Source organism: Saccostrea cucullata, unplaced genomic scaffold (genome assembly GCF_032062105.1).
Source record: "Saccostrea cucullata isolate Sc308-1 unplaced genomic scaffold, CSIRO_AGI_Scuc_v1 ctg14447, whole genome shotgun sequence".
Classification (NCBI taxonomy): Eukaryota; Metazoa; Mollusca; class Bivalvia; order Ostreida; family Ostreidae; genus Saccostrea; species Saccostrea cuccullata.
This window is the reverse complement of record NW_026918733.1, coordinates 3,114-14,933: the sequence shown is the minus strand read 5'-3', so window position 1 is coordinate 14,933 and position 11,820 is coordinate 3,114. Positions and strand designations below refer to the sequence as shown.

The 11,820-nt window shown below is 31.8% G+C and overlaps 1 long non-coding RNA gene across 1 annotated transcript; it reads right to left on the bottom strand.

Annotated features, from left to right (window-relative positions):
• Positions 1-1,329: 1,329 nt before the first annotated feature.
• On the bottom strand, positions 1,330-10,860 carry LOC134270034 (uncharacterized). Its single transcript, XR_009992712.1, has 3 exons — positions 10,697-10,860; positions 10,012-10,082; positions 1,330-1,793 (listed from the first exon to the last, which is right to left on the bottom strand). It is a non-coding gene; the product is annotated as an uncharacterized LOC134270034 (long non-coding RNA).
• Positions 10,861-11,820: the final 960 nt, after the last annotated feature.

Sequence of the window (11,820 nt, the reverse complement as noted above, 5' to 3'; positions counted from 1 at the left end):
ACATCAGTATCCATCTTGAAGTTAGTTGATCGGAGCTTTTGGTGAATATCATCTAAAGCAACTGGTTTTGGTAGATATCGGTATTCAAACGCTCGAACGGTTTCCGATGCCTTATCCTTGAAGAACTTGTCATCTCTCGTCATAACTTCGGCCAGTTTTGGTCGCTCAGACTCCTTTTCGCGACCATAATGTTGGTAAGGCGGATAGTCTTTCTTGAAGATACTCTGCATGGATCCCTCAAGGACAGACATGTCCTGAGCCACCTTAAAATTGGTGGAGGCCAGGAAATCTGACCCCGTTTTGGGATTTGTTAAGGGGACCGCCACAGACTGTGACATAATTCTGAAATACAAGTTTTAGAAGTGCTTCTTGAGTTTTGATGAAATGCTCTTTTCATGAATTTTAAAAAATATATACATGTATATTAGATAAACTGAAGGATTAAAACAACAAGTCATAAAAATTTCTAGTTCCTTTCCTTATTTATTATTGATTAAGATAATAAAATGTGTAAATAATCGTTGTAGTCCTCATTCCATAGTTTAACATGCACCCTCACATACTGAACGAACATGGTATCGTTCTTTTCTCCAAAACTAACCATTTATTATTGAAAATGTTTATTAAAGAAATAGCCCCCCTTCCCATCATCATCAAGTTTTGTTGCAGTATAGTCAACATGGTCAAAGTGTTCCTGGCAATCTTTAGAAATAAAATCCGTGTGTAGAAAAAAATCAGGATCACTCCCCATATAGGAACTTAAAGTTATGGACAACTCCCCCTTGTTTGCATCTTTTGTAAGCCACACCCCTTTCATTTTTCAAAAAAACGATATTACATGCCTGCAGAAGCTGTGAGATATGTTTCAGAGGTTGTTTTTATCAACATCACACTTCATTAATATGCTACGCGATATATTTCCTAAACCGTTACATAATTTAGATAATGATGACTACACACACTGTTGGATGTTTATCTTTTTTGGAATTGTTCAAATTTACCTTTGAGTTTAAATCTCTTTAACAAAAAACATTGATCCAAGGCAAGTGGAAGTTTTTGTATATAATTTCCATAGCTACATGCTACTTTTTCTTCCTAAAAATTAAAGAGAAGATTTGAGAGCCAAAAAGCTGTTTTTCACTTTCCTTTCTGCAAACAATGACCTATGTAAAACGAAATACTATTGGTTGCTTTGTAAAAATTCAGATATTCACGTGATAACCCTACCTACCTAAAGCAGCTATCTGTGATTCAAGAGAGGTAATCCAATTAGAGTAAAAAAAATAATGTTACCATTAGGAAGGATAACTCTGTCTATAGCCTGTTTCTGATTTCCAAGATGAAATTATCACAAAGAACTTGTTGAAAATTGATGTCATAAATTTATTTCCGAGTTTGCTTGTATATCCTAACGAATAAACACAGGCACAAGTTATATTGAAATTGATGCAAATAGTATTTATAAATCACAGAAGTATGGAAAAAATCACTGTTACTGATTCAGTCCACAATTTATCTTCCACGGTCCAAATATAATGTTACTTAAAATGCTGAAAAAAAATTCAGGCAGATTAAAAAATCTGTTGGTGAAAAAGATCCAGAAATCCACGTCTGTGTTCAGTACATGTATGAAGTGATGATGATTCCATAGCATTTCATGAAGTTTGTAAATCCCATTATCCAAGTTTAATATCACACAGATTCATTGTTTCCAGTAATTAGTGATGATGATTCCAAAGCATTTCCTGAAGATGTTTGTACCCCATTGTCCAAGTTGAATATCACAATTTATCCTGGAGTACAATATATTTGACATAATTTACAGTAATAGCTAAAAAAAAACATGAACAGGGAGGAATTTTATGATTTAATAAATCATTATTAAGAAGAAAACTTGAGCAAAAAAATATATGTTTATGGAAATATTTTGAAAAGTTTATTGTGGAAAAACCCAAACTGACTTAATTAATCTGCACTAAGATGGTCAAATTGCCATGTAAAGGCCGGATTAAAAAAAAATATGCAAATTTCAATAAGTTGATAAATAGTATATATTCAGAAAAAGTCCGAAAAAAATATAAATTATGTCTTGATCAAGTATGAAGTCAATTAATATATTGATGATTTCATGGATTTGAATAAAAAATTTGTATAAATCCCTTCATCAGAGATGAACATTGAAATCTTATTCCTGCAGTGAAACATCTGATAATGACATATTTCAGATAATTATTAAGTACTTAAAATTGATTAAATTGGGAGCAGAACTAGGTTAACTAAATATCAAAGGAAAAAAACTGGTACAATAAATCGTATAACAGTGCAAGATTTCAGTATAGTGTGGAAAAACCCACGCTGACTGAATCCTCCCTAATAAAGGGTGTCCAAAATAAAAATCTTTTGTAAAATTAAAAATGTTTGAAATATAAAAAAACATTTGAAAAACTTGTTCAATGTTATGAAAGTCTTTACATAATTAATAAGTTACAGCCTCATGTGTCCTCTGCGTCACAGAGAGGATAAGTAAGTAAGTGTATATGTGTATATATATTTTCCTTCATTAGTGCTGATTACCATGATGACAACAAATTTATTCTTACAATGCAATTTAACAGTTATATATCAAATAATAGCAGTATTCTACATTTGAGGTTAGCTTATGTACGTTATTTTTGAGACAGAAAGTAATAAGAACGTGGATGTGAACATTCAGATTCAGTATAGTGCGGAAAAACCCGCGCTGACTGATTCTGCCTGAAACTTTTAATTAGCTGCAGTTCAAAATACAAAATTATTGCATGGGTATATAAAATCTAAAAAAAATTAAGTTTTAATAAGTTTTGCAAATTTGAAGGAAATAGTCTGAAAACCCACCATTTTCTGTGTATAAAAAACATAATGAGAATAAAAAATAATTTTGATATTTATATATTATATTTATGAGGCAACTGGCTGATCAGTCAAAAAGAGTGTAAAAAACAAAATTCGTTTGTGAAACACTATGCGCCTGGCTGCAACAAAGTTATGGCGAAGGTTTAAGTTGACAACAGACAGACAAACAGATAAACATACAAACAGACAGGATAAAAACAATATACACCCTGAATCTATCAATCCAGGTGCATAAAAATTAAGAATATGTTTCATGGAAATGTGCCGAGAAAACCATTTCTATTTATTGTTTGAATTTTGAAATCTATAGCAAATTAAAAATGATGTGAACTATCAGTGCTTGTCCCTATCAATCATTCTCAAAACTAGTCTTTACGATAAAATAAAAAAAAAATAAATATGGGATTTGCCTTTTGGACCTAGTCCGAACCAATCCGGCTTCCGTGGCGGTACCAGGGACTAAAATCCCCGCCGGCACAGCTCCAGACTATAGACCTACTTGGCAAATGGGAATGTTATATATATATAGATAATATTTTTTTCTCTATAAAAAAGGAAAAATGTAATGACTGAGTAACTTCAAGTATAAACAAATTTATCTCCCGATTATAACAAAAAAACACACTGGGTACTGTTCCGTCAAACATCAAGGAGAAACTTCAGGTTAACAAAGTTCTTTACAACAAACACACTGGGTACTGTTCCGTCAAACATCAAGGAGAAACATCAGGTTAACAAAGTTCTTTACAACAAACACACTGGGTACTGTTCCGTCAAACATGAAGGAGAAACTTCAGGTTAACAAAGTTCTTTACAACAAACACACTGGGTACTGTTCCATCAAACATCAAGGAGAAACATCAGGTTAACAAAGTTCTTTACAACAAACACACTGGGTACTGTTCCGTCAAACATCAAGGAGAAACTTCAGGTTAACAAAGTTCTTTACAACAAACACACTGGGTACTGTTCCATCAAACATCAAGGAGAAACATCAGGTTAACAAAGTTCTTTACAACAAACACACTGGGTACTGTTCCGTCAAACATCAAGGAGAAACTTCAGGTTAACAAAGTTCTTTACAACAAACACACTGGGTACTGTTCCGTCAAACATCAAGGAGAAACTTCAGGTTAACAAAGTTCTTTACAACAAACACACTAAATAACTATAAATAACTATAAGGTACAAATGTCAACTTTTATAAGACCTTTTTTAAGACTTCTAAAAACCTTGAATCTTATAAAGATCATAAAAGATCAATAAAATGAAAATTGTTGCATAAAAAAAAATCATTTTCAAGCTTCATTTTAATGCATTTCAAATTAAATATTTAATTTTCGGAGTTATCCTTCCTGCCTGAGGATCAGATATCCTTAAAGAAAGGGTGTATGTCTGGTTAGGCACTTTCAAACACAGGGTGTTCCAATAAATCTGATACCATTAAAATAAAAAAAAACTTTATGCATAAATTATTCTAAAAAGCCATCAGTTTATGTAAAGTAACAAATTTTGACCATCAAATATCTGAAGAAAATTATTTCATGAAAAAGGGGAAAAAAAAAGAAAAGAAAAAATGATTCAATTTTATCTTCAATTTGGCTATTGTTGGGATAAATGTGCACTATGCCCAATTATGTCATACTTCTTTCTATAAAAAAAAAATTTAAGATTCATGCCAGCATTTCTATGGTAAGTTCTACTTATAAGCAGAGTTGAAAAACAATTTCTAATACCTTTGTGCAAAGGACAATTACGCAAAATCAGATGTATTTTGATTTTTTTAAAGAATAAAGAAAACAAACAAAAACATATCCTTCAACATAGCTGCCCTGAAGCCAGTAAAAATAAGTATTTAAATTATTATCTAATTTAAAGTCTTAAAATAGTACTTAAGATTTTTAATTCTGCAAACAATTTCATTTCACGCATCTCAGTATGACTTCTTTGAAATGTTTTAGGAACAGATCTGGACTAATAACCTACTTGGCAAATGGTATACATGTGTACATGTAAATAGATATTAATTACAAAATGAAATGGGAACTCAGATGTAAAATTACTGTTACATTAAACCCAGCAGTCTCTTTTTGCTTGTTCTGATATTTTTTTCAGCCAACATTTTGCTAATAAGGTGTCAGGGTGAATGCCATCTTTATAGAGTTTGAAATTATAGTATCTCTTTACTTTCAATTTTCTACTTTTCCCACAACGATATTTATCTGTATTACTTAAATCGCAAGAAAACTGGGGGGAGTATACTTCATTGCTTTTATTTAATTCTCTAATTCTATTATTTAAGGTGTAAATTTGTTGTTCTAATTTTTCATCATCAATTTCAAAAATAGTGGGGTTTTTGTGTCCTTTGCTCTTATTCCATTCTTTAACAGAATATATAGGGGTTTCTAAAAAAGTAACTTTACAGCTAGGATATTTCTGAAGAGTTCCTTTAATTTCTTTGCAGTTCATTATAATATTATCAATTTCATCATCATTATCGGATGTAAGTGTAATATACTGCTTATTTTTTGAAGTTAAGTTACATGTGCCTAACCAAACATACAACCAGATGTTTCCATGATGTCTAATTTTTTCCATTATGTTACTTTTAAGCCACTCTGTGCTGTCTTCAATCTTTGCACCACTACGTGCCCACCACAGAATTTCTTTTTCTGTACTATTCATAACATGCCTTTTCAGCCAGTTGCCTTTACTATCTGATAGTACAACAGGAACATAGCTTTTCTGACCTGATGGTGGTTGTGTAGGTTTAGAAATAAATTTTCGAAGCTTGTTTTCAGACATAATGAATTTAAAAGAATTATTAATAATTACTATTTTTGCAAAGAGTAGCAGTGGTCTAGCACTAATGAAGGATGGGTAGTGTCTGTCTCTGTGAAGGTTAAATGACCCTCTTTAATGTCCTGTACAATCTCTTGTACTGTTAGCTCAAAAATATCCTCCCCTTCAACCTCTTCCTCTCCTCTTTCCCAGTATTTTACCTGTAAGAAATTAAAAATGAAATATTAGTTGAATGGCATTTATATGCCTGGTACCCAATATAAGTAAACCAATACAGTAGAATATGAAATTGGCTTTCCAGACTCTTTAAGCTTTGTGATATATGTTTATACTAAAATTATGAATACATGAACAGCATAAAAGCATTTATAGTGCAAAGTTGAGAACACAAATTTAAAATAATTAAAAATTATAATTACTGAATATACATATTTTACTCATTAAATAAGCAATTACAGAAGTATTAAAGAAAACATAGTGTGCATTTAAAAAATACAGTGATTTATGCAACAAAGTATCAAATATTTCAACATGCCAATGAATCACATGCTAAATCATGCGCGGATCTAGAGGGGGGTGGGGGGGGGGGTCTGGACCCCCCCCCCCCCCCCCCCCTGGAATTTGCAAGGCTATAAATTCATATGCTAAAGCAAGTAAAAAGTGACCTTGGACCCCCTATGGAAAAATACAGACCCCCCTGGAAAACACAAATTTGCGTTAGATTGGGATGAACAGTCAGAGTTTTGGATTATTAGAAGTCAACGACAACCCCACCCCCCATGAAATAGTTTTTCGACATTTGGAAGACTTTAAGTTTGTTTTTTTTTATTTGCTTGTCAAGAAATTTCTGGGTTGGATTTTTTTGGGGGGGACTGGGGTGGACCCCCCCCCCCCCTTCTCTGGAAAAAATTCCTGGATCAGCACCTGCTCAATTACTTTCTTTTATACAAGTACTATGAACAAAGTCACAAAATAAAACTAGCAACTATATATTAAGTACATATTATAAGATTTTGTAGAGAAATTATCAATTTTTTTTTAATAAAGCATGGGCAAAAGATTACGATACATTAATTAAATTTTCTTTCTATTTTATGTCACTAGTTTTACCTTTTGTAATTGATTTTAGTTCACAGTTATGGTACACCTCCCTTCTTCCCCCGCAATTAAGTGGGTAGGGTGGTGTGGGGGTTATAAATAAAAACAGATTTTAAATTGTTAAGAAATTAGGAAGAAAATAAGATTAACGTATGGATGTTAAAATTCCCATAATATTTACACCATTTTTTTGTTTTATAATATTGTTAAAGTATTAGATTTAAATTAATAAATTATATTTTATATGTACTTTAAATATTCCATCCTGATATGAAACTATTTTTCCCTCCCATAGGCTGTCCTGACCTTTGTCGGTCCATAGGTGTTTGAAATATTTCCCTATCAATTCCAGGGGTTTTAATGTTGTATCCTTCACAGATGCAGAACTTCTTGTTATAGTACTAGTTTTTTCAATCAAAGTTAGAAAATTGTTTGTGAGAGTTTCTATGTCATGACTTTTTTTGTTTTTGCTAAAATGGGTTAAATGTTTGTCTGCGGGTTGCAAAGTAAATACAGTCTTCAATAAATTAATTTGTTCTTTCAAGGCTGCTACTTTTTCTTTTTTCGTTGGAAGTTTTTCTAATTCAATCTGCACTCGATTCTTATCACTCCATAAGCCATGTGATTTGATTTTATCCACTGCAGAATTAACTTGTTTTTCTTTCTTTTGAGTTTTTAAAAGTACAGATTTTTGCCTCTCTCTTAATTGTTCTAAATGTTTTCTGAATAGATTTTGCTTTCGCTCTTTCACAACTTTTAAAACCTTTGTATTTCTTTTTCTTGCTTTGGTAATTAAATCACACTGATCTTTTTCAGATTTCGATTTTAACCATTCAGATGTTTTGTTATTTTTATACATTATAATACTTTCCATGGTATTGACATTGTAAGTGGGGGCTTTTGCTATGTTAGAATCTAATTTAGACATCAGTCTTTCAACATTGATATTGTTTGGAGGACAAGACTGGCTATTTTGAATAATATGTTTGGGTGGATCAAAAAATTTACCACCTTTTAAAAAATCCTTAAAAAGTTGCTCACATTTTTCCTTTAAAACTACACAAAGACTCTCTAAAACATGAGAAGTGCCTGCATCATTTACAGATGGTAAAAATAGAGAAGAAGAAACTTCATCATGAAGAGTTGGCCCACAGATTAATCGTATTTTGTTTTTCAAAAGTAAAAGAGGATTTTCAACACAAATTTCAAGAAATTCTACCACTCTTCTGTACACGCTTCCCATTTCGATAGCAGAAGTAGAAACTTCAGCACAGTTCCAGTAGGGTTGGGTAAAAAGAACGTTTAAAATTCCTAGTGCACGTAAAATACATAAAATACTGTTATCTGAAAGAGCTGTACAAATGTAAGAATGTATAAAATTCAAAGAACTTTTTGATTCTTTTATGTACATTAAAATATCTTCATGAAGATAAAATGTCCCTGCTGCATTGTAAAATAAAGTATTAAATCTATTTCCCCTGAAGTTCATGATCTGTACCCTTGAAATATTCAACTTGTCTTTCAAGTATGTTGCAGCAAGTAAGGGGTCACCACATCCATCTTTGTAAAACAATTTGGAAACACAACGCAATAAAAACATGGTTGAAGACTCATTATTATTTGAATCAAATTTGATTTTATAATCTTTTTCTAGTTTTGAAATTTCTCTAAGGCAAACATCCGAAAATTGCAAAAGAGGATGCACAGAACATTTAAAAGAATTTATAGTAATCTCATGATTTGAATGGCTCTTTTTTTCAGCCTCCAAAATATTATTGACTTTTTGTTCTGTTGCACTTCTATCAGTCATGAAATTGCTCACATTTGTAATAATGTTAAAATTGGGGTCTTCTGAGTCAGTGCAAGTATCATTAAAAATTTCTTTAAAACAACTAACATATGTGTCTGCTCTGCCATCAACAACCTCTCGCAACCCAGCTGTAAATGTTTTTTCATTTGTTGAAACTTCCACTCCATAATAGTGTCGACCTTTCTTAGTGGTGGCATCTCTGTGAATTGTTAGATTATCTAAATCTTTGATTTCAGAACAAATATGAGTACGACTAATAATGCCTAATTCACTACTTAACTTTGCAACAGTTGATGGATGTGGCAACTCCTCTACACAAACATCAACAAGAGCTAACACTTCTCTGATAATTGGATTGATGTGTTCAGAAGGAATATTTCTACTTCTAAATTCATATAAAAGTTTTCTTAATTTAAAATTGTATGGATTGCCCCTACATTCAGTATTTCTGAAATTTAATGTTTTTTGAGTTTCTGTGTCTTTATCATTATTATCTTGTAAAGATAATTTTAAGATTTCAATCTCTTCTTTGAGGTCATTTATATCTGATTTGATTGTGTTGCATTGGGTACCAACAGTACTGCTATTTTTATTTTGTTTACTTTCTCTTGAAACAGACTCTTTTAATTTTACACGGAGAGTGTTGATTGTAGTCTGCAATCGTTGGATAGTGTGCTTATTTCTTTTTAATTTCTGATTCAGTACATGTACTTTAATATCTTTTAACCTTTTTTTAATTCTTTTGTTCTCCTTTCGCATTTGCTCACAATTAGCGCAGGAATCATCTTCAGTTTTTTGTTTTTTACTTTGCTTTTGTACACTTTCAACTTGTTTTTGCTTCAGAGAGGGCAAAATGAATTGTAACTTTAATTTTTCTAAATATTTTTCCTTATTTGAAAATTTATTCAGTCTTTTAAGTTCATTTAAGGTTCGCTTAGCCTTTGAAAATAAACTAAGTGGATTCACATTCTCCTTTTCTATTTGGAACGCTTTACAAAGTTCTTCATGAAATGCTAAGTAATTTCCATCCACCTTTTGGAAAATGTTCTGAATGTCAGAATTACATATCATGTTGGTGAGTTTCACAGTTAAACTTTAACGAAATATTTACCATATATGCTGTAAAGAATAAGCATAAATTTCAAGAACTATATTTTTTTCATCAGTGTTGTAACTATACTTAGATGTGTTGTGTAAAGAAGCCCCCTCCTACCCACCATAATAATTGTTTCAAACAAACATATTATTAGAGGCCTTATAACATACTTTGTCATGGCAAACTCCACATAAACATAACACAGTGAAGTGCATAAATGATGTTCAATAATATTTTGCCTTCAGAAGGGATCTGTGCACAAGACACACACATGAAAAATTATGAATAAAAAATTATCTAGGATGTACTGTACCTATTCTGTGCATATATGGTACTGAATGAAATCCCGATGGTACTGGATAAAATGTCAGACTAATGTCTTCTCTACAAAAAATTAAAAAAAATTAAAGACATGCATACAATATTGAAATAGGCCTATATAAACTTTTTTCTACAAGCAATTATAATACACGGAGCATATAGTAGTTTATTTATTTCAAAAATATTTTTATTATGATTGCTGAACTCTTATCATCAACATTAATAGCCAAAAAAAATATCATTACTATAAATATTCATCAATAATTAAAGGAACAGACGTAAACAGAAGTAAAATTGGTTTTTTCAAGAAATTTACATACCTCTCTTCTTGCTCTTTGGATATACATTTTGAAACAGACTATAAACAGCTGATTGCAAAGGGGTGTAATTAAAACAACAAAATACTGCTTCATTATATTTAAAAATAATTGTCAAAAATTGCTTCAATTATAAAACTTGGGATTTTTCACATAATTTCTTTTTCATATTCCCCCATCTATTAATCATTGATAGATCATCGTAGAAACAGGAATACCTATTCAAAAAATTATATTTTGATCTTGTACATTTCGGGCACACGTTTTAAAATTCAATTTATTTGAAAATTAAAGAAGTAAATAACATAAACTTTATGAAATAATCCTGCCACATACCTATAGATATAAAAATAAACCCACCTAGACAATGTCACTCTTCAGGTAATGTCCTAATTCAACCTATGCTCAAGATAGGTAGAAGTTCTGTGTGGCGCGTATCTCTTCGCACGGACTTCGCTATATATCTAACAACTTCCGCTGATTTGGAGTTATCGTTCATAATATCCCCCTAGCGTTCAGTCGAAGTGCTAATCCGATATATACCCCAATGCGGCCGTTACACTTGAATGATTTTTTGGCTTGGGTATCTACTTGTGCACATCTCCGATTGTAAAGAACATGAGAACACATTAGGTGATCAAGACATTTCAAAAGCACAACAAACAACATGATAATCATATTTCTGAATAATTATTGATTTGAACCAAAAGGAAAAAAATGCAAGTTTGGAAGAGAAATTTAGATGCATGAGTACGTGTTTTAGAGTGCGCAAATTTATGCAGAATAAACTTGAAATAAAAAGCAGTAAAATCTGCAAACACATTTTGAAATTATATCATTTGAATGGAACAAAACAACCTACGTCTTTGATTTGCAGGTCCTAAAGATGCAATTGATGCATATCGAGAAAACGCCTCGAACGCTGTAAACGTACCCATACCTGGAAATAAGGTTACTGCATCGGTTCGAAGATATGCACAAGTCAAGTGATATACACCCTGAATCCCATTTATTGAAATATGCATCACAAAAAAGAAATAAACTCCATAAAAGCTCAATAGTAACACACTGTCATTACTCCGTACAGTCGATACACTTAGTCCGTGCTGATCACATTTTGGTCAGGGAAAATATCACAAGTGGAAAGAGAAGTTATTTGGCATTTGCGTGGCTGAAAAGGGGGGGGGTTAAAGTATTATAACTGCTGTTCATAAGCTATAATTGTGAATTGTCTATCTACATGTAGTTCTAATATACATTCTATACAAAGTCATGTATATAGTCTGCAGTTGGTTTGCATCGCAAAATTCATTTGTCAATTATAACTGATTGTTTTAGTACTAATCTCCAATCTAAACCAAGTAATTTTTATGTGTACATCTATACGTTCTTTAACACACACACTCGGAGAAAGGCCATCCCCTGTTCAGATTCACATTTAGGCATTTGATTTTATTTTTAGGCGCGGGTGGGGGTGGGGGCAT